Raw genomic sequence first — 24,902 nt, 5'->3', positions numbered from 1 at the left:
GCAGATACGTAAAGAAGGGAAGCTTAAGTCCTTCAACATTTGCAGCAAGACGTCGCATATCCTTTACAAGTCTGTTGTGGAATGTGTGATTGCATCTGCTGTCACCTGTTGGAGTGGCAGCATCAGAGCAAGAGACTTAAAGAAGCTAAACAAGCTGTTAAAAAGTCTGGCTCTGCTCTGGAGCTTCTAATGCTGTCCAAAGAAAGATATTGTGTAAGATGAAACCAGCTACTAGATATAGGTATCTAGCAAAACCACCAAAGACATCATTTGAATATTTAAACAAAAAGGCCTAAATCTGCATTTCAAGCTATGCATGTATATATACTTTGATCACTAGATTATCCCACCAACGCTTTAAAAATAAATAAATTGAATCAGATGGATTCCTGCTCCAGCAGTAGTTCTATCACTACTGCTGTAGTGATAGAGGCAGGAACTAGCTTTACTAACAGGTGGGCACACGTGCGGCAGGGGATTATCCCACCAGCACTGATAGTGGCAGGCTTGCTGGGATAAACTACATGAATGTGAATAAATGCCTGTGTGTTTGTGTTACTCGTTTCTGCAGAACTGTTGACAACCAGATTTGTCTAATCTCAGTTTGAAAACATTATACAGCGTTTCAATCTAACCATCCTACCACTTAAAAGCACAAACAAGTGTGATCTACTGTTCTGTGAGGATCTTGCATTTCCAAAGTTTTACACTAAATGCAAAACAGTCCTAAACTAATACTAGAAATGGGATTAAACATTAGTATTAAACTACATTTGAATTCCAACATGTGCACCACAATTTCTCCATTAACCTACAAACTACCCTCTGAAGGCATGTAGAGGAATACAGGTCGGGTAAAAGGTGTTTTCAAAAACCAAAAGACACCATAAAACAAAACTGCCTCGCTTTATTCTGACTATGACAACAATTACACAAAACATTTGGAGTCTATTTTGTTACCCAGTAAGAAAAAAAAAAATCACAGTCCAAGTGTACTAAAATAAAATGACTGTAATAACTTGGTATTGTAACGTTATTACAGCTTTCCATCTTCTTTCACATTGTGCAGGTATTCAGAGATCTCGTTACTTCCAGATAATTCTAAATAAACGTAGAACATGCAACAATGATCTATCTACTAATTAATTTGCAATTGCAAGAATTAACACAAATTTGACCAACCTTTGAAAAATTTCCACAGCTTTCTGGTTTTGATTAGTTTTCACAATTTGACCAAACCCTGTTATTCTACGGCCCACAATATTGACATTTCAAAGGCATTTTGAAAACTTCTCTTCATAAGAAAAATCACCATGTCCAATGTCAGCTGTTTAAAACCCAATCTAAAGACATCCAGAGAATGTGCAGTTCTATTAAAAAAAAGGCAGCTAGCTAATTTTCAGAAATGTATGCACATATGTCAACTGTTGAATGTTTCTCTGCAAGTCAGGCTTTTACAGATATATATTCAAGTGTATCGTTATTTAAATTATTATACCTGAATATTTCAATAATATTTAAATATGTAGTACTAATTTCTAGAGCTGGGTGATACAGTTTTTTTATATCAATATATATATATTTTTTCATATCAGGCAATAACAATATATATTATAATATAATCCAAATAACTATAATTGTCAAATTTGAACACTCTGCTCATAAGAGAATTGTGTAATAATTGTTTCAGGTTGTTTAGATTGAAATATTTATTTTCTATCATACTTTAAACATAACAAATGCACTGAAGTAACATGATTATAGCAAAAGCTTTCAAGTTTCAAAAGAGATCAGAATTAAACAGAATGCTAAACTGCTTGATCAGTTTACATTTACAAACAAAACATTAATACTACAAATAAATTCTAATTTTTTCAAGTTTTACAGAATAAAAATAAAAGTGACAAACAATTTTGTGAACATCCTGTGAATAAACTGGGAGCAAAAGCAAATGTTCAGAACTTCTCATAGTTTAGACTGTTGCTGCTGTGCAGGTCTAACCTTTGTTGTTTTTGCTGGAGAATCATAGTTTCTTTCAGTCTGAGCTGGAGCATGCTTGGTGGCTCTGCTTCAGGTGGTAAGATAGGTTGGTGGTATGTCTAGTTTTAGAAGGACATTGAATTCTGTACAGTTTGCAGGGCACATTACTCGGATTTTTGTCAGACCGTAATACCTCCACACAGGGGCTGAAATTACATTTTTGAGTCACTGACAATATTTTTTACTGGCCAAATTATAACATTTTACACAGAAATATAATCTACCTTCTGAATTTTTTTTAAGAAAATGAAATTGATCAAACTAATGTAAAAATGCTATGAGCACGTACTTATCATCTTAACGTAATCTTAAATTCAAACATGCTGAGAAAAAAAAGGTCAGATTTCAATTCTGCCTACAGGTGATAACATTTTATATTATATCAAAACAAAAAACAGCTTGAAAATAGTATAATGTTTGGATTATTGGATTGTTGTTATTATTAATCATTAACATTAAAGCTACAGCGCTCTCACGAGGGATGGGGGCGGGATTATTCAGCACATCTGACTGGTCACAGTTCTTTAAAAATATGTAAAAACGTTTTTTAAATGTCCTATGTCTTAAAAGGCCGGTCCGTGAAAATACTGTCCGACTTTAAACCGGTACATATGGATATGCATGCATACAGACAGACAGCTCGTTAGCATATCATCATAGCATTAGCATCTATCAACGGCGCTGTCTTAGAACTTTAATCTACAAGGGGGGAAGGTAACAACATTATATTATTGACTTGAGGTTAAAATGTAAAAAAAAAAAAAGTTATAACACAGACAGAACACAATAGAGACTTTAGACGACAACAAAGAACTGACAGAGACTAGTTATACAACTCCAGAGGGGCGTTAATGAAACTGTAGCCATGATAATTTTACAGAAGTCATGTTCAGTAGCTTAAGATATAGGTCACTTATGACCTTTTCAGCATATCCCGTCGGGGGTCGCCACAGCGAATCAGCTTTCACTGATTCACACAGGTGGTTTGGCAGAGACTTTTATGCCGGATGCCTTTCCTGACACAACCCTGTATTTCATCTGGGCTGGGGGCCGGCACAGCGGGACCTAGACTTGGGACTCCTTGTGGCTATAAAGTTAGGAAGCAGTGCAAAGGGTCTTACCCAAAGACCCACACTGGGTGAAGTTAACTGCGCCGCCTGGGAATCGAACCCTGGTTTCCCACGCTAGTCCTACACACAGCCAATTAAGTCATCCAGCCAAGTCATCCAGCCAAGCCAATGAATATTTTTGGTGTGTTCCAAGGTGGCTTCCTTAATATTTTTAAATACAATCACCACATCTACAACAAATGCTTAAGTTACTTAGGGAAGCTTTTATAAACAAGGTAATCAACATTTGTTTCCTGCAGAGCTAATGCCTCTGGTTAGCAACAGCTTATTTGGGTGTAGGAGATCACTTCAGGGGGAACAAGTAAAAGGGAGACAGCAAACTAGCTGAGCGTGTAAAGACAGAGGAAAGCACAATAACACAGCTCAGTGAACAGTTTGAAAATAAAATTTGAGTCCCTGTTACATCGAAAAGCTAGCTAAAATAAGTGAACAATTCTGCAGCATTGCTACGGTACATAAAAAACATGTTAATTTGAGTAATTTGTCAAACATTAAGGAATGTAAAAAGGTTTTTGCAGGTGTTCCATCAAACAAAAAATCCCTTTGAAACAAACATCTAAGCTAGCATACAAAAGCAATATTGCTTTGGATGGTAGATATGTTGCAATTGGTGTATGTGTGCACAAGACTGTGACTATAAAGTGCTTTAGAGCCTGGAAAAGGTAGGAAAGCAGTATTATAAATATACACAATTAACCATTAACATCCAAAAAGATTGCAAAACATATTAAAAACTAAGCATGCATTACAGCATTTTTTCCATGAACTAATAATGGAATGTTTCTCATCAGCAAAAACAATGCTCTTGGAACATGTGCTTGATGTGTTCATTTAATCCAGCAGAAGCACTTTCAGTCGTGAAATAGTTAACACACAGATTAGATTAATTTAGAATACATTGAGTGTGTCACCCAAACAGATCAACTTGTTCCTCGTGGCTTTATCCAGACAAAGCAAGAAAAACAATTAGCACGTCTCATACGTGTAACATAATTATTATTCAAAACGACTGGCAGCAACTAAAACTGACTGGTAATGGCGTACACAGCAACTAGATTCTTGTGGCCTGTAGACTCTAGCCACTAAAAAAACAAGTATAAAAAAGCTATGACTAACTAGTTAAACAAGTCGGTAAACAAACCAGGGCGCCTGCAGATTTACTGACATTTAAGTTAAGACTTTTTAAGACCCATTCAATACAAATTTAAATCAAATTTAAGACCTTGTGTACAAAGACAACATTGTGTCTGGTTGGGGCAGGATACACACAGTTACAGATACTGTATACACACTAACTAGTGTAAGAAGAAAAAATGGCAGATACATCCATTCTTTCCTTTACAAATAAATTCTTTAAAATCAGAAAATATGATTTTCTGAATTTTCTTCCTCATTTTGTCTCTCAGATTTGAGGTAAACCTATGATGAAAATTACAGGCCTCTCTCATCTTTTTTAAGTGGGAGAACTTGCCCAATTGGTGGCTGACTAAATACTTTTTGTCCCACTGTATATAGAGTTTTAGACAATTTCAGGCCACCCTCCACAAGTATGTAAATGGTAAATGGTAAATGGCGTATACTTATATAGCGCTTTCTACCTTCTTACGAAGGCCCAAAGCGCTTTACAGTCACAGTCCCATTCACCCATGCACACACACATTCACACACACATTCACACACTGATGGCGGCTCCGCTGCCAAACACTGGCGCCAACCTCCCACCAGAGGCAAGGTGGGGTTCAGTGTCTTGCCCAAGGACACTTCGGCACATGGGCATGCAAGGCGGGAATCGAACCTGCAATCTTACGATCATGAGTCGACCGCCTTACCGCTGCACCACGGCCGCCGTCTATAAATGTGGGAAACTTGGGCTGATCCGTTCTAGGTGTAGCTACAGGTATAACTTGATGGCTGACTCTACAAACAGCGCGACTCAATGTCATATGTAAACATTTAAAATTTTTAATCAAGCAATTCAAAATATATATTTTTAGAACAAAATGCATTATTCAAAAGGTCTTAAAACCTATAAAGGTAAAAACAACTGGACAACTTTCTGATCATTTGAATACTTGAAGGGTAAAATTCCTGATGATGCATTACAAATTAAACAAAATATAACAATAACCCTACACTGAGGTGCCTTTGGGGGGTGTTAAAGCATTAAAAAAATTCTGATTGGGTTATACTATCATAACCATTTTGAAATACAAATGGAAAAGACCTTTTAAAAAACATACTATGATCTGTAAGATGTAAAAGTTGGTTAAAATGCTTTTACAAAAGAAAAGCTTGACAAACCCAGAAAGAAAAAATGTTTTGATTGCAGGCTGAGATTGAAATAGGCAACATGTCTGGACTCATTTGAACCAAATCAAAGGTGAGAACATAGAGGAAGGGGACACCAATCTGCACCACTGCATAAAACCTCTATAAAAAGACTGCACTATCGCTGGTAGGGCAGGCTGTCAGATGAAGGAACACCTGGCTAGGGAGAGGTCCAAACTTGCTGAATATCCATAGTTTTCTCTACTTTTGTGCTTTAACCACAGAACAAAGAGATTTCATTTCCATTGAGCAGTGTACTGTGTTGAGAATAAAGCAGATAGGCTTGCTTAGCCTACTAATGTTAAAGGGCATGAGAGTGAATAAGAGAGAGTTAAAGAGATGGAGAAGCAGAGAGGGCCATGTAGACTTACAGTGTGTCAGACAACAAGGTCAGCCCATCCCCTGAGAGGTGTTGGCTTTCCAACAGAGTACAGCTACTCGAAACCAAGGTCACTGCTTTGTGGCTGAGAGGGATAGGGGACTGGGGCAAGACATCCACAGCTCTGCCACATGTATTGTGCTGGCTCTATATAGTTTACTGGGTATTTTAAGAGTTTTCTAGGAGTATGTGTGTTTGCGCATGTCTGTTACACATTACTCAAGTTCAGATCACTGACAACAAATAAATAAATAGTGCAAACAAGTTATTCTAGCCCAGATTTACAGAAACTGTATTTCTAAAACACGTTTCCATTTCTCTCAAATATTTATTGATTGAAAAGCAATTTTGCTGTTATTCCACTTTTTTTTTTAAAAAAAAAGGAGAAATAAAGATAATATTCTGATACAGTACAAAAACAGTTTATGTGGTAAATATCTTTTTAAAAATTAGACATGATTGGAGATAGTTCAGAAAAAAACAGAAGTAGATCTATATGTAGATATCAAGACAATTATCTAAATGTAACAAAAATATTACAAAAAATTCCGACATTTAAGTAAGATATTTAGTTGGCGTTCGATACTGAAGCCTATGGCTTAAAGTAGGACATGTTGCCAATTTTTTGTCTTTATCATTTAAAGTTGGTTGTGAAATTTTATTTTGAATGTCGATATAGGTCCATTTTTGGTATCCAAGTGTATTATAGTAAACTATGAAACCCAATGTTCCCTCATTTTATCACTATACAATTTAGAAGCATTGTATCCAACAGAAGGTAAACACTATTCACATTTCCCTTTAGTTAAGTAATATTGAGAGTAGAATTGTTCAGGTGGAGTGACAGCTTGGTTGTAGATCTTTAAAGTAAACAGTGGTCTGTGGCAATTGGGAAAAAAATGCAAGTCATTCTTATGGCTTTATGAGGGTAATAGTGTGGGTACACAAACTCAAACTGAGAGAGGACAACTTCAGTGTTATCTTATCCTCTACCACCTTGGACAAGGGCCTAACAACTCTAAAATTAGCCATTAAATCTAAACACAGACTTTGGTGTAACAACTTCTCTTTGATGGGAACTTGGCTCACAGCTGATACAATGAAAGAACACCCAAGCCCATTTATAAGCGCAGAGATCAAGCCAGGACAGTTTACAAATGAAAGCCAAAGACACAAAGTCCTCTATTGCCTTTATTAAAAATAATTGAATAGTATTTAAGTTATTAAATATATTAAGTATTTAAGCACATATAAAATATGATCTTTTTTTTAAAACGTTCATACTGTTGAAGAATAATAATTCACTCTTATACCACATTCACAACTTCAGTACAGACACTCAGACAGATCATATTAACCCTTTTACACCAAAGCTTCAGCTCCAGTTTTTACATTCTTTCCAATACCATAACTCTTCAACTGTGTAATTAGCGTAAGTCTAGCAGATTCTAAAGTGGAGAAAAGCAGCCTCGATATGCAACACTTTGGAGCTGTTGAATATTGGTGGAAAACCAGTTTGTAAAATCTCTTTTCTCTGCGTTAGAATAATCTGATTCACACGTAAACAATCGAGGAGTCACGATATGTCAAAGAGCATGTTGTTGAGATGTCGCCAGTTATTTCTCTGGTGTTAAAGGGTTAATGGCAGACAACAAAAGTAAGAGTAAAGAATATCTCAGCAACATTTGCAACAAACTAAAAATGAACAAGATTCTTGAAAAAAGATTGGTTGTGCAATTTCAAAATGACAAAAACTAGGCATTTATAACAAGAAACATATTTAAGGCTGCTTTTAACCAAAACAACACTAAATGATGAGCTGAAAATGTAAGTAGAATGAAGATTACACTGTAATTTAAGGACCACCAACATTTCAAAAAGAAACAAGCCTAAATCAGTCTAAACATCAGGTAAAGATACAGTTTGTATGAGCATGCATTAACATGTACTTCAGTGGCTGGGAAAAGTCGTTTCTAAAAAGTAATCCTGCCCTTCTCAAGGAAAAAAAGCCAGACTATCTTGGTGAAAGACAACAAAAATCTTTCACTCATAGAACTGCAGAAAGGCCATCATTTTCAATATATTTTCAGTGCCAACGATTTATAAATTTCAAAACAAATGGCTGAATCACGTGATTCATATGTTTATGAGCTGTATTTCAAAAACAACAGGTCATGTTTAGATAGGATTTTCTACTGAAGTTTTTAGCAGATACAGTGCGTCTACACTGTAATGTGGCTCATTTCCAGCTCAGCTTACACTTACCGGTACACTTAAACCTATCGGTAAGCTGGTAAAAATGGGCTCAACTAGAGGGTTGTGTGCAAAAGATAGAAACGTCTCATTCGTCACATTCTGGCATTTCTAGCCATTTAAAAAATTTGCCACAAAGAAAGAAAGCTAAATTATGGGTGTATATTAATAGAGGTAACATTTCTTGATCACTTTATTGCATTTTGAAACGCAACCATTTCTAAAAGAAAACTAAATGTACCCATATCAAACGTTTTTACAGAAATTATTTCAAATAAATGAAACAAGTGACAAAACAGATGCAAAAGAAATGCAATAATAAACAAGTATAGACAGCCAGGGATTGTCAGCTTTAGCCAAATTATATTTCTCTGTTGTAAAAAACAAACCAAAAATGGTTTCGTTTAGTTTTGTGTAGCTGTGCTACTCTGAACGGCATACAAGTATTATCAGCTGCTAAGATATTTAAGAAACCCAAACTTGTAGAAACTATGATATTTGGAACCACCTAGTCTGTGGCTGTAAGCCCATAATGCTGAGCTACAAACTTATTTTGGGGAGTGCGCCAATTCAGTAAAACACCTTTTAGAACTCCCACTGTGTCTTTAAACCTTTTCAATCCAATGGCCTAAGACGAGCAAAATCCCCAGATGACACCATGCTGGATGCAAAACAAAACCCACTGCACACCATAACAAACAGATGTGTGTAAACATTAAGAACATTTCAAACTAACAACAGATTTCAATTCAAAGAAAAAAAGAACACATTAGGTACAACACATTTGAAGTCCAACATAGGCTTAAAATAACCACAAGCAACCTACTCTAACAGAATTCATCCTTTTTACTCCATCTTTTACTCTAAAGCAGAAGTATTTACTTATTAAAGGAACACATTTCTGCTGGAAAGCTTGGCCCCAAAATTCTCAACTGCAATAGGCTCCATTTAAATAAAATACTATTTGACTTTGGGCTAAACACAGCCAGCACTGAAGCTAGTAACCAGTCAAAAGCAGGGGATAGTATTTTGTAATTTTTCTAAATTCACCACACTTTATTGTGCGAACTTAAAGTAAACAAAACAGTGTTTTGAATTGCAACAAAAGTCAACCATTACTATGCTTGTAGTACAAATGGAAGAATACCACCAAACTAATCAAGCTTGCATTATAAACAATTTTGCACAGTCGAATTCACTTGCACAGTAAACACCGTTTTTCGGTCATGCCTTTTTTTAAATGCAAATATGGCATAGATTATATAATATTCTCAACAATTATAATAACACAGACCCCACTTCCTGATGTAGGGCATCTAGTTTTTTTTTATTGATAGACTACCGGTACTCAAGAACCCACATGATTGAGCTTTTGCAGAAACACTTTAGAAAGAGGAAAAGAAAAAAGAAAAAAAAAAGGGGACTCAGGTCAACTAGCCTTTCAATGGGATGTGCATTGAACTCCAAAGACTCATTTGAATGCAACATACAGTATGTGCAGTGGTGATGTATGCCATTGACATCAATTTAGACATTTGGGGAGAACCAAGTTGTTAAACTAATCACAACTGACATAATGGACCACTAAACATGTCCACCATTTACAATTACACAATGTGTAAATATGGTGAGTGAGTTTCAGTTAAAAAAAAAGGGGGATATTCTCACCCGTCCAATCTCTCCTAAACTGAATATCTTATAGTGGAGTCAAAATTCCTCTGGTTAAAATATATGTTCTTTGCCATTCATATGCCTCCACACTTCAAGTCACACTGCCTTGCCTGTTCCCTGCAAACAGACTCATTCTATACAGTATTAGCAAGCAGTAAGTCCCCAGAGAAGGAGAAGCAGTATAGGAGAAGAAAAAAGGCAAGGTTAGGAAAACAAAACGTCTTTGGTCGTCTCTGCAGCCAGGCCAAGCCGAGCTCCACCGGCGGGGGCGAGTTATGTAATACGACTGGCAAAGCCCACTTCCCTGTTCATAACTGCTGCTCACACTAATCCCCACTGAGAAACAACCCTTGCTTTGGAGGAAGACAATGATAAAGATGGTTTTCTGAGGGGATTCACAGCGAAGGGGAAATAACACATTTTTTGGCCTTTCATCTGCAACAAAATGAAACCCATTGAGAATGGTTGAATGGAATGAGATCAGCAGTTCTAATGGTTACATGAAGCACACAAGACAGACCCCCTCCTTTAAAGAGCAGCCTAGCTACAGTGAGAAAAACTGGCTTCTCATACATAAACAATGTAAATAAGTGTTATTTCACAGAAAGGGACATATAATCAACCCAGTGAATGGTGAGATTTGACTTCTTTAATTTACTAGGATTTAGTTTGGATTTCTTTCCTGAAAAAAAAAAAAAAGGAAATGCCACTTTTATGAACCAAATGTACATTTAACTGCAAGTTATGCCAAAACTAGTGCTGTCATGCGGTTCGTTTTTGTGTGCGATTAATTACTCATGACCTGTAATTAATTAATCTAATTTATCTATCTTTAATTGCAATTATTTTAACCAAACAATTGTCGCAAAGGCCACGCTTCATTTAAATTCAGGACATTGTGGCGCAGTAAAAGATCCTATTACAACGAAAAACTGGCTTTATGAAATTTTCCTGGTATAACAGACTTCCAACCTCTACTTTTAAGGTTGGAAAAAAATACCAGGGGGTAGATTTTTTAAAATCTCTGACAATTAAGAAAAAGCTACACAAAACACAAGAACAAAACATCTGGTCCAGAGCATTTAAATTTACTTATCAGAGCCATCCAAAAATATGAACTACAAACTTCTTATTAATATCATAAAAATGTTGATATATTAGCCCTGAACGTACACCATTCATTTATAAGAATGAACACACTCTTTGGGTTTTATCCCTTACATAATATATATTAGCTGTGGCTTGTGGGCTTGTTTGCATTAGTTTTGTAAAGAACTACAAAGTTGCACAATGACAACATCACAGCAGCAATGCAGCACGTGTGGCGTACACAGCAGTGCACAGACAGCAAAAGGTGTTTTCAGCTGAGTTCAAATAAAGCAAACATTTATGCAGGTAAACAGTTGGAACTTTGTTATTTATATTTGAGAACACCGCAATAGTTGTAGATTAGCGCTTTGAGATTTTATCTAAAATGTAAAGCGCATTCTAAATAAAATTTATTATTATTATTTAAAGTTAGATTAACGTGCTAAAAAAAGCATTAATTTATCTGTAATTAATTAATCGCTATTAACGGGTTAATTTGACCCCACCTAGCCAAGATCTCTATTTATCATCACCAACAAAACCTGCAACATTCTAAATAGTTAAAAAAAAAAAAAGAAAAAGAAAAATATGAGTCTAGATAATTGGAAATCAATTATGAAAACATATGAATTTTATATTTATTTCCTGATAGCCATTACAATGGCCACTATCAAAGGCCACAAAATGATAAAGCGGTTTGAGAAAATTGCCTGGGGAAAAATGCACCACTAGGGTCGGTTAATTCTGCTAACCAGCAAGACCAGATGGAGGATTTAAAGTAGTTAAAAATAAAAGTCTGATTCTGATTTACTGAGCTGCTTGTCTGGAAAACATGTGACTGGCATCACATGAGGCAAGGGAGGGGAGGAGAGGAGTAGCAGAGGGTTGTTGAGTGCAAGTAAGAGTGTGCCCAGCTGCCAAAAGAACAAAAAAAAAACAACACAAATCACACATCTCACTCCTGGCATGACAATAAACTTTGAGTGCAATTACTGCAGTTTCCACTGATGGTAAACAGACAAACTCAGCTCAGAGATGTAAACAACAACGGCTCTCGCTTCTACACCCCTCCAGGCATATAGACACAACAAGGGAGTTAAAGATTAATAGGATTTAGAGGCTAATTTTTGCATATTAGGAAAAGAAAGGCCAATGCACAAATCTCAGTTAAAAGCCAACATACACACTACCCACTCTGCAACAGCACATAAATTCAATAGGTACATGTTTTAATTGAGAAAAACACTCCACATATTTAGACAGATTTTTGACAGCAGCCTGGATAAGCTGACCATGATGCACAATTAAGTATATATCCATCAAACACAAAAAAATTATGTCTTAACCATGCCAGATTTATTTCATTATGTCAAATGTGTTTTTTTTTCTCTAATAACTAGACACAGTACACTACATATTAAATAATGTCTCATGTTGCCCCATGTAGAAGACATGCTAATTTCTCTGACATATACACCACCAATAAATCAAGTTTGCACTAAAAATCTAAAAAATGACATATTTGTTGTGAGTCACAACAAGCCAAGAAGACACAGTTCTGTGAGTATGATGACCCGAAGGACAGCAGGATGACTTTTGTTGGACACATGCTACTTTAACACCACAGAGGTAATGACCTACTTTTGATAGACTCTAAAACAGACAAGCAAGTACACACACTAAAACATGCTGAAATGCATGCATATATGGACAAAACCCTCTGACAAAGGGACTGGACAGCATAGGTTGAGAATCCACTAAACCCTTCATACAACGTTCCAGGATATAGACCTCAATACTCCTGAGCTTTTAGTCTTCCTGTTGGTACAAGCAGTCTCCTGCATGTCAAGCAACAAAGAATAAAGCCAAATATCTGTGGTGTATATTATTATACATCAAGATATATATAAAGAAACCATTGAACATCATCATAATTATCTTAGATACAATTATGGGGATATAAAGGCCTCCTGCTGTCATGCGACTGACTGCTTTTATAGTTGTTGCTTTGTGGACCCAAGCTGAACTAAAGTTGGTGTTTTTATATGTGATAACAACACACAAAACAGTGCATAGCAATTTTTGCAAAGTGAAAAAAAGAAAGACCCAGACTGCTTCCAACAAGTGCCTCTATGATAGTGTGCTTGAAAGGAGCAAGTATCAACTTGATGTTAGATTTGCGAGAAGACTTTGGTCTACATACCGATTCCATGGTTGTGGGAGAATGTCAGCGTGTTAAATCCGACAAGAAGGGGGGGGAAAAAAAAAAAAAAAAAAAAAAGCTTGCTGCTGCAGTATCCAGTGAATCCTGAAAGAGATTAGAACAGTATACATTTCAACACAAACATTTTTGCATAATCAACTCTGATTAGGATGTTACATGTTTGAAAAATATTCGTATTCAACGTAAATGTTTTTTTTTAAATCTTGTGCAACTTTTAAAAAAAAAGTGTCCATAAAATGACGAACCATAAAGTTCAGGGTTTTATGTTTATGACCTTAAAAAAGCAATCCAGATTAGACTTGAAAATAACTTGGACATGCCATGTGTCCGATTAAGTTGACATTTCAAAAACATATGTCTTAAAAACTTTTCTTTACTATGCCATTGATTTCTAGAAATTGTTTCTTTTGTTTGTTTTTTAATAAAATACTTCAACTTTATTTGTTATAGTTGCTTTGTATGGCAAAACAGTGATCGGCATTGAAAAATAATTTACCCCCAAAAAAGGTGCTTTATATAAACAAACAGACTGTAAAACATCACTCTGTGTGCTTTAAAGCACCTAACAAAAAACTAAAGTATTTCTTGATTAGAATTTACATCGAGCTCCTCTATACCAAAAAAAAAAGTCTACAATAATTAGCTATGGCAAACACATTTATTTACATCTATCATTAATACACTTTTTGCACTTCAATAGTAAAGGAGTATTATTTAACATAATCAGTGAATTGGGAGATATAAAGTAAAAAGTGACCAAAATATACTGCGTATACTGGAAAGTACCTGTTGTATGAGGAAATTACTTTGTCTAGCAGTAGGTGGACCTGAACACATATTTGATTTAAGACATTGTAAAATGTGTAGAGTTGTAATTACTGTTGGGCTACTTATGCCTTTGCAAAATTAGTTCCTGAGATTATTAAGCCTCATTCTCAGCTCAGTCAGTTCTCCTTTATCAGTAACTGATTCAGAAACAAATAAATGTATGTACAACAGAATGTTCTATACCAGAAAGTAAAATATATAAAATAAATAAACATTTTGCTGCAGTGCCTAAACTTCCCTAAGAAGTGTTCTTTTCCCTGTCTTTATACAAACAGCAAAGTGTTGTATTTGTAGTTCATTTCATTGTTCATCTTATCGCCAAGGAATCAGTGACTCTCCACCATCTCGTTATAAATTATGTGAACCAATTACAGAAAATAAAACCTTTTGCTTTGGTGTCAGTCAGTAGACAAACTGAAAATAAAATACTTCAGAAGAATAACATAGGTCAAGAAGAGATGATTGAAAGAACTCTTACTTTTCACTAAATGAACTATAGTTTAGTCATTTTCATGGCTGCAAAGTAAATTTGTTTTAGGTTTTTGGTAAACCTATTCCATTAGTTGAAGTGTGGAAAAAAAAGACTGTGCTCATACTTTACAGCTGGGACACTTCAAATGAAGAAGAAATCAGGGACATAAAAACAATGAGCATCAAATGAGAACAAAGGAAGAGAAAGGCAGGTAATTCAAGAGTTTATGCACCATCAAGTGTCTGAACTGGTATCCTAAAACAAAAACAGAAAAAAAGACCTCTAAATGACAGGTTACCCTTTTGATTATGTAAGCCTTTTGCCTCAGGCACAACTGCCCTTAAGGGTACATACAAGGTATCGACAGGCAAAAAATGGGCAAACATTTACGGATAATGGAGGTAGCCGGGGACAAAACTTTTGGATGGTAGACAGCTAGGTGAGCCCGTAGAGCAAAAATGTTAATGCTCATTTTTTCTAAGGACAAGTACAGATATATTTACAGTTTGTCTTTCTTTTTATTCTTTATAAATCAATAAGTAATCTTACATTGTCATGCTATATTGTCGTCTATAGGAAGTTGAGTGAGAGAAGTAAGAAGAATCCAGGATGGTTACATAAACAAAAATCCTGTGATCTGACTAAGAACCAGTTTTTTTTGTGGCGGTTGTAAAACTAAAATCCAACTCTAAAGAAGCAGCATTGTGTAGTCCTTTTCACACATCGTATTTCTGCTTTACCTTTACTTTTCTCTGGCTTTCTACATCACAAAAAAATGTGTTTTCCCACACAAAATGTTGGACAAAAAGAAAGAGGAAGAAAACTCATATAGACAGTAATGGTATACACAAGCTAAATCTACAAAAGAACACTAAAAATAAGTTCTTTGTAATATTTGTGACTGGTTTGGACCTGTCATTCATTCACTCATCTTCTTCCGTTTTTTCCCTCTCGTTTTGTCACGGGGCTGCCGGAGCCTAACATGGTCACTTGTGGGCGAAGGCAAGGGACACCCTGGACAGGTTGTCAGTCTGTCGCAGGGTCACAAACACACACACATTCACTCTCACACTCACAGACAATTTAGAGTTGCTAATTGACCTATGGAGCATGTTTTTGGAAGATGGGAGGAAGCCGGAGATCCCAGAGAGAACCCACGCATGAACAGGGAGAACATGCCAACTCCACACAGAAAGGTTCCCCATTGATGTTATGTTTTAAAGTCCCCCAGCCGGGACTTGAACCAGGGGCCTTCTTGCTGTGAGGCAAGAGTGCTAACCACTGTTCCACCGTGCAGCCACATTTCTGTCATATTTTCAAACAACTAAAAAGTATAATTTTTTAAAACAAAAAAAGTATTTTCCTTTTTTTTTAGTGAAAAACATAGACTGAATCGGCTGCCCTTTAACACTCTATGACTGGATGTTTAGAGACACACACAAACTCATGTTCCCTCATTTGTCATGTCCCCTTCATTATCACTGACAGAAGACCCTAATGATAAAGTAACCCAGATGTTGAAAACAGGACACTTGGCCATGCTACCTTCACCGTTCTATCTTGCAGTTGTTGTGCGGTTGACTTTTTTGTTATGCAATACTGCAGATGCTTGATGTTCAGAAGGCAATCTGCTAATAGCACAATCTTGCAAGATGGAATTGCACATTTAAAGAAGATTTCTTCAAGGGCACAAAGGCTGTTCACAAGCAGACTAAATATTTCAATATCTGACTTCTTGAATTAACAGATATTTCAAGTAACTTTGCAAACAAAATAATCTGGTCTTCTTTATCTGTCAACAACTGCTGTCTGATAATAATAAAACGACTCAGCATATTCATAAAAAGTCAATACTTCTTGACATTTCAGAAGAAATTTTTCAAAGAATAGACCTATACATTTAAATCTAACAGTAACTCTGAAACTTGGGTCATAACACATGTACTTTCTCCAAAACAAATCCAATAATGGCCCAAAATGTAGACAAGTATATTCGAATTCGAAAGGCAGATTGCAAATATGGGATTATCTGTTTTTGTTGGCATATTAGATATATATATATATTTTGTTGGCATATATTTTGTTGGCAGACTATAAGTGAAGTCACCATAAGAAATAAGACAGCACCTCACAGTCCTGGTCAAAAAAACTTTTAAAACTGGCTGCATCAGCTTCTTAAAGGACTAAAGTTAATTTTAAAACAGTTATTATTGTAGAGATTAAATGATTAATCGTCCAAAGTTTGCCAATTATCCACATGACCAGTCTTTAATTTAGTGGCTAACAGCAACTAATGGCAAATTGCATTGCATATGGTGCTGCAAATAGGACTTATTCCAGTCTATAAGTGTGATCATGCAGGGTATATTAACCCATTGTTTTCATGGCTTTAGGAGTGGGAAAAAAAGAAATAAGTTAATGCTAAAACTTCTGCAACTAAATCATAAACATGTATGTAAATAAAACTGAGCCGACAGCTCAGTGAAAATGTCTAAATTGGGGACAAAGTGTGAATATTTTGTGTGGGCACCTTTATTTCCACTGCCTAAACTGTCTGGTGCATGTGGTTCCCAAACGGCTAACTGGAATACTGCAATGATGATCTTGGCTTGTTGTGACTCACAACACTACACATTGCCACTCCTTTGTGATGTCTTTAAGGAGTTATCCACCAGCTTCTTATGCTCTTATGAGCTCTTGTGCTCATGCACCTTCAATTGGGGGATGTACCAAAAATGCTCAACAAAGTTCAGGTCTAGAAAAAAGCTTGGCCCATCCATCATCTATGATTTTAGCAAGTCAGTGGCTGTTTTGGTTATGTATTTAAGATCATCATCATATTTATATGTTGCTCTGAATTCCAACTTCATAATGTAGGAGAGCATGTTCTGCTGTACTACAAGTAAGAAAATGTGGGGTTTATTTTTTAAATGATGGTGCCCTTAATGAACTGTAGCTTCCAAGTGCCAACCACAGCCATCTCCAAATCAAAACACTTCGACCAGCATGCTTGATTGTAAGTAGAACTGTGACGTCAATGTTGTAGTGGACAACTCCTGTGGATTTTTATACTGAGCACATGCCCAAAAACCTCTTTGCTTTATTATGGTATAACTTGTTCTAATCCGTCTAGTCACATCCTGTAGGATGTGACATCACTTCCGGGTGAGAGTAATCTAGTGCTTGATCGTTGTTTGACTGTTGTGCTCCTGTTTGGTATTAGCTTGATTGTTATTACCTAACTTAAGTTTTATCTGGTTTAATAATCACATTCAAATTCTTTAAGTAGCATCTGTAGTATACTAATAAATACACTATTGTGTTACCCGCTTGCTGTCCAGGCTACTCTAAGCTTGCAACATAACTTCTTCTCCTTAGCTCAACACCACCAGCCTTAGCTTAGCACTTAGCATGGCTACCATCTCTTCTGCTCTCACCCCTTTTTCCTGGCCAATGTGCCATATATTACATGAGGATCCTGCCTCCTTTAGTGAGAATAGTGCTAGGTGTGTCAAGTGTAGTGTTATCTTAGGCCTGGAGGCCAGGCTAGAGACGTTAGAGGCGCAGCTTCTAACGGGTAGGGGGTAGACAACTTAGACATTTTCATTTAGGGGTTTACTAAAATGTAAATACGAGCGTGTGCTTACTTTTGTTAGTTACCATAGATTAAGTAAGTCCAAAATGTTTGCAACTTCTATTTACAAATATATTTACAAGTAACCACAAATATAAATCATAATTGCTTGGCAAAGATCTAAGCAGTGTCATAGTAATAACAATGATAACACAAACATCTATTCACGTGTAGCCTCCTCATAAAAAACAAATGTAAAAAATATATATTAAAAGAAAAATGGCTTAAAAGCCAAGATTATTTTATTTGAACTTCTTCCTTTAGATAGCAATCATTTATCCACTAAATAATTGCAATAAGTTTTTGTTTAAATATTTGGTTAACATTTAAAACACCTTTTCACATTAATTTCTTCTGGCTCTCTTTTGTATGATTAGTCACAAATGCAAGTGACAGTACTATACTATCTCTGGTAAATAAACAAAAAGCTAAGTGTTCACCAAATGGTTGAACACGTTCATCAAGTTCCAAACCAAAACAAATCACTCACATGTGTAAAACTGCTTCCACTTTACCGCCCACAACCACTGCAGTAGGATAAAAAAGTTAGTGACAAAAAGAGTGAGGGGCATATAACACAGAAATGAAAAGGCAATTTTCTATTATGTCAGAAATTGATTTTGAGAATTGAAACTAAAAAGAATAATAAAGCTATTTCCACTACATATGTTTTTTGGATTTAAGCATGTTTTCACTTGGTATTGTGGTGTACAGGTTAAAAAAGATGGAGTTCAGACATAAAATCAATATCTAAAATTCTGCAATTCTTCTATAAATAAAAGTTTATTGAATCATTGTTGTTAGATTTGTTAAAACGCGCACCTGTTCAACACAAGCCTCTACTGTGGTTGTTTGTCAAGCTGAACCAGTAGGCCACAAGATCTGCATATTCATGTTGCTTTCCTTAATGTGTGCATGATTAACAGCAGTGCTGTGTCAGCACAACATCTTATCTTACAAAGCAAAACGTGGACAATAACTGCTTTACCCCATAAATCTTACTTGATCAATAACACTGGGCAACATTTATAACAACAAAAAACTGTTATTGCAAGTTGAAACAGAAAACTGTAAAATTGTTTCCATCACAATGAGTTATTTAGAAATGAGGACAATATGAGGAGCCATTTCTTCAATAATTAAAGCTTCTTGAGTTTTTGAAATCAGAAGGAAGAATTAACAAACAAATATCAAAGAAATTAAAACCACAAACTTAAAACATTTTTTTTAGCAAACACTGAATGTTAGTGAATGCTACATTGCTTTTTACCTTGCATCAATTTATTCAAACAAATGAAGAAACGCAGTCTTTCATTTGATGAAAGTACTGCAAAGCAGACTATCAGAGGTTAAAAGAAGAAGTATAAAGTAAAACCTTTTAGATCTAACAATTGCAATATTATGGCTGAATTCCTTTGGCAAATTTGTTTACATTTCATCTGTTACCAGGCACTTTTTTCCAAAAATACTTGAAGGTATGGGAAATGTTGTTTGGGAGTCCAGATAAAAATGACCGTCAAGACTAGAATCTAACCACTGACCAACAGATCTACCAAGTGACCTACAGCCCCAAGTAAAACATACAACGTATTTTCCGCACTATAGAGCACAAGGGATTCCAAGGCATACAGTCAACCTTGTTTGCAACACAGAATAAAAACAGTAAAATAAAAATACAGTACTGTGTTGGTATCTCCTGCACATTAACATGTCTGAGGCTACTGCAGGCTGAAACGACCCAATTACCACTTTTTTGCCCCTATGCGACATATCTAATCTTTTCAAATGCGACCCAGGCCACTTGGGTATGTGGTCCCGAATCACATGCGTATCCGATCTTTTGAAATGCGACCTCCCTCTGAACAGCCAGGCCACATGTATCCGACCCGTCCGTCATTGATACGCTACAAACCTCATCATTCTGCGTTGAAGTAGGCGGGAACGAGAACATAAACATCAACCATGGCGGACGTTGCTGCTGAGAGCAGTCAGTGGAAGGGAAGCGAGGTCACCGATTTGATTTAATTTCCAGCTAAATGGCCGAGCGTGGTGTTTTGAACCTTTCCCGCGATTACTTTTTTTCCTTTCCGACTGGTCAGAAGCGCGAGGGAGACTTTCTCCTGGGCCGAAGGCGGATCATCCTTCAGGGTTCACTTCCCCATTTGGACCCTGAGATTCTCCAGAGCGGGTTAATAAAGAGTCAATATAAGTTCTTCCGGGGGAAGCCTTTTTTTTTTTATAGATAGACAACTTTATTACCGCTCTCCTTCTTAACCATATCCATATCCATAACTCACAACTTGAATGCGCGCACCCAACACACTTCCCCTGCCCCCTCTCACTCCCTCCTGCACGGCACGCGTGCTCTCCTCTCTCTTAAGGCCCGTACACACCGGGACGAATATTCGCCAGGCGTTATTCGCCAGCGTTTTTCACCACGTTTTTTGTGTTCACACCCAGGCAATTTTCGCTGACGATGAGCCGAGCGAACATGCAATTTCATTCCCTGACATTAGATGGCGCTTAATGTAAACAGAAATACTCCTGTACACAAGGTGGCGCTGCGCAACTTTACGCTTCTTAAAGTCGCTTTTCACTCAGAAGAAGAGAGCAAGTATTTACGCGCTTGTCAGAATAATACAAAGAAAACATGAATATTTCAAGCACCAGTAGCTCCAACTGGTGCTTGGTTCGGGTATATTTTAGAATGTACGTCATTATTTCTTCGCGGCAGTGTAGACGCTACTTGGCGTCTATCTTCTTCGCTGGTATGTGTTCTCAGCAAGGCAGTTTTGTGTTTGAGCGCCCCCAAGTTGTGTTTTACTGTAACTTCAGAAACTCCAGACATGTGTGCAAAAGCGCCATTCTCATTGGTCGAATAGATTTCGACGCGAGGTGTCAAAAAAAAAAAACGAACCCGAGGCGTTTTTTTTTTTTGACGCTGTGACGCGTGGTGTTTTTTCGCGTCAGTGTGCACACTCTCTTTGGTGCCATTTGTTTAGTCACGAGGCGTTAAACGTCGGCAAAAATCGCCGGCGAAATTCGTCCCGGTGTGAACGGGCCTTAACACACACGTGCACGGCCTCAATACTTTTCTATTTTTTCGGCCTCAACACATAAACATCCCCATTCCACAACAGTGGGTACAGACGATCCTGGCTCCAATGCCTTCTTAAAATGAGAAGATTGTAATTGTGCTGGCTCCTTTGTGAAAATAAATGTAATAATGCAAAAAGAGCTCCGCTGTTGACAACACTGTTGTTGACATCCATTGTTAACGTTAGCTACTTCCGCAAACAACAGTGACGTCGTTCATCGTTGAGTACTTTTCTACGCATGCGGGTCACTTCTGGGTCATTTCAGGGTCACACAGGAGATCACAAAAGTTCGCATTTAATTGGAAATGTGAACAGCCTTGCAAAAAAATATCAAAAAATCGGAATTGAGCATTAAGCCCTGCAGTGTGAATGTAGCCTAATAACATAGAAAACTATGCATCTGAGACATTAAGGCATTTTAACTTTCAAGAAGAAATAGTCTTTTAAATGCTATTTACAAAAAAGTCATACTTCAAATCAGCTTTGAGGAATAAGTAAAAAATACTCATGAGAGCGGGAAAAATACTTTAAAAAAGGTTTTAACATTGAGCTTCTAGTGATCCAAGTTACTACTAATTAGGGATGTGTATTAGCAGGAATCTGGGGATATGATACGTATCCCGAAACACGTCCCACGATATACATATTGCGATATTATAGTGAGCCACATTTTCTTTTCTTTATTTTAGGAGTGTGACTAAGAAAAAACCTCTACCTGAATATGAATAAGCTTTTCATTGTAATAAAATGGTAACTTGTATTTTGTTTAATGATCACAATATTAAGTACTGCAACTGCATCTCATAGACAAGTTGCTTATACACATAGCAGTTCCCATAGTTCATAGTGCTTTTATTTTGGTAACTTAAAATATATTTGAGCAGTCAAAATTATCTGATTTTTACAACAAATATTTTTCAATATTAAAGAAAAAAGACTAAATGTGCCTTAGCCAATAAGATTCTAAAAGTATGATTGAGGGAGTAAAGTGCTGTTTATTTTCAACATTGCTAAATGTCTCTTCTCCAGCACCTTTAAACGGTTCAGGAGCCTGAACGGTGCTTCAAAAATAAGGGAGAAAAAAACACAAATTCTTTTTAGAAACATTAAAGTGTGATGAGGCAGCATCACAGGGTGAAGAACAGCACTTTAATGCGGCTAAGATGCTTTATTTCCATGACAGTCTGCTCAACTCATTGCCACGACTTTGGTCTTTTTTCCAGAGCGTTGTACACATCACTCTGATCCATCAGGTCGCTGAACTACAATCAATTGCTGTGAGGTTCCGCAGAACTTTGGCCTGCTTTGCCGACAGCATTTTGACTGATGTTCCGTGCAGGGCTGCTGCGCAGCAGCGCTTCTTCATTCGTTCTCATCTGAGCCCCGTACAAAGCACCGCAATCTGGGTTTTATACGATACTGGCAGCACATGGCACAGAGTTTTTGTTCGGTACCCATCCCAAGTAAAAACTAAGTAGTGCCTGTCTCATACTAACAAATCAAGCTGCTTCTCGCTGAGATCTTGTAGTTGTTTTCTGTGGTGTAGAGCTGCTCAAAGAGGGCCAGTGTGCTGCTAACTAGCTGTCAGGAGCTTAAGTGGAAAACAAGAGTCAGACGCTGAAAGACGTGCATAAATAATCAAATAAATTTAGCCCTGAAAATATTTTAAATCGATACAAATATGGCCAAATGAAATTTTGCAATATAACGACAAATCAATTTTTTCCTACACCCCTTCTACTAATGACAATGTGGGGATAACGGGGGTGTAATTTTTTGTTTTTTCCCTAATCAGTGACCATAATTTTAATAGAATTCAAATTTTGCCAATATTTGAACATCTATTTTTTATTATACTCACAAAAATCCTACACATCCCACACAAACACTACCACACAAGCCAAACATACAAACAAATACAATTATAAATAAAATGATATGTTAGTGTTTCAGTATGTTACAATTTAAAAAAAAAAAAAGCATATCAGTATTTTTGTTATATTCTAGTGAAAAATTACAGGATTCAGAATCTGATCGTATCTTATGCTAAAAACAATATCATCCTTATCTGTAGACATAACTTTAAAAAATCCATAATGTCAGACTGATTTACTGGACTACTGGTAATTGGTTTCTATAAAATACCCCTAGAAGCTTGAAAGATGCCCACAAAGAAAGACTGTGAAAAGCTTCTCATTCAGTTCAATGAGGAGAGACCTTATCTCTACACAGTAGAGTTAAATATTCCTGCATTCCTGTGAGTCTCAAAACAACTATGGATTTCGTCAAAAAATGATTGAGCAAGTGCTAAGCAGGATCGAACCATTTCAGAAGTTTAATCTTAAGGCAAGAAAAAAAACTGCATGTCATCCTAATTTAGCAAGATCTGGAAGTCATAAGTGAATGCACAAAACTCTAAAACTTTTTGCGAAGTTCACAGAAGCTGTATATCGTGTAGAATACACCACAGGATCTTGTGTCAAGTCTATGCTTCACCCTTTTCACTCAAAGTTCATTAGCTTTTCGTGCTTATGACTGTGTATGAGAACTGGACCCAAAGAAAATTACTTGATTCCAGCTCCCAGGAAATTACGTTAATTTAGTCGTTTTAGCCATTTTTTCGCGATACAGACACTGCCATGTCAGAACCACACAGAGTCAGCAGTGATTGGTCTGATTCAGGCTGAGTGAACATTTCTATGGCAACCACTCCCACCAATCAGGAGTGAGCTTGCTCAAAGTCCACATCCCTACCACTTGAAAGTGGATTCAGGAGAATCTGCTAATTAAACATTTTGAATGTTTGACTGGAGACCACATAATTTTATCTGGTTGGCCGTTTATAACTTGAATACCTTGAACTACATAAAAATATATTTAAAAAAAGTAGCAGACCAAGAATCTTTATTCTAACAAAGCAATGACTGAGCAATCGCTGTTCATTTCTCAGTAGAAGTCTATGGGATTTTGGCTTCTTGGAGACAGCGAGTACTTCTTATTTGGAATGCAGTTATTCAGACTTATTCAGTCCAGTTCTCATATACAGTCAATGCACTTAACTGGCTCAGTTTATGAAAGTTCCCATCCTGAATAACTTCCAAGTAATTTGCCAATCTTTCCACTAATGCTCTGATAGACATGGCATCGTCAGTGGATTCTACACAAGCTTAGTCTTGAGTTCTAGAGCCATATTGGACAAGTGAGCATAGATTATGCTGCCTGCCCAAAGCACAAAAGAATCTGCAGCTTCAAGGCTACATGAAACAGCAGTCCTTCAACCAAAGTCTCCAAAAAAAGAAAATTCTTCGAAGTTTCTTTAAAAAATGTAGCAAACCCTTTCTCCATAGCTACTTAGAAAAGCAATGTAGTAGAATTGTCTTACTACCTGCAGTCAGCAAGGGTTCATAGTGAATTATTGCCTCTGCAGTATTAGATGGACCAAGAAATGTTGCCAAACCTGACAGCTCAAAAAGGATCTGTGTGCCTTTTACTAGTTCCCGCTCAGAGTTTTTAGTACCAGTGGAAATGAAGTTACGTCTCTATGAGCATCACTCGAATTAAGAGTTGTTGAAAGGTTTAGGTTTTTTGACACAAAACCTTTAGTTCAGCTTCTTGCTGGTTTGTTATCACAAGAACATTGTAGAAATTAATCAATTTTGAAATAAAGTTGTTTTTTTTTCACGTAAAAAATTGGCTTTAGGTTATGCTTGACGTAAGAATTCACAATTTTAATTATAAAGTCTCATCTTTGTTTAA

General features: G+C 36.6%; 1 protein-coding gene across 3 annotated transcripts in view; it reads right to left on the bottom strand.

Annotated features, from left to right (window-relative positions):
- ankrd11 (ankyrin repeat domain 11) overlaps positions 1-24,902 on the bottom strand; it is a 103,327-nt gene that overhangs the window by 50,561 nt on the left and 27,864 nt on the right. For 2 of the 3 annotated variants that reach the window (XM_023953418.2, XM_011490010.4), the window contains exon 2: positions 13,094-13,198. The exons of the other annotated variant lie outside the window; for it this stretch is intronic. The gene's annotated coding sequence lies outside the window, so the exon portion shown is untranslated. The remainder of the gene's footprint in view (positions 1-13,093; positions 13,199-24,902) is intronic. 3 annotated transcript variants of the gene reach the window in all.

This window comes from Oryzias latipes, chromosome 3 (genome assembly GCF_053564925.1).
Source record: "Oryzias latipes strain Hd-rR chromosome 3, Olatipes_Hd-rR_3.1".
Classification (NCBI taxonomy): domain Eukaryota; kingdom Metazoa; phylum Chordata; class Actinopteri; order Beloniformes; family Adrianichthyidae; genus Oryzias; species Oryzias latipes.
Note: the sequence above shows the minus strand (reverse complement) of the source record. Positions and strands in the feature narration are given on the sequence as shown.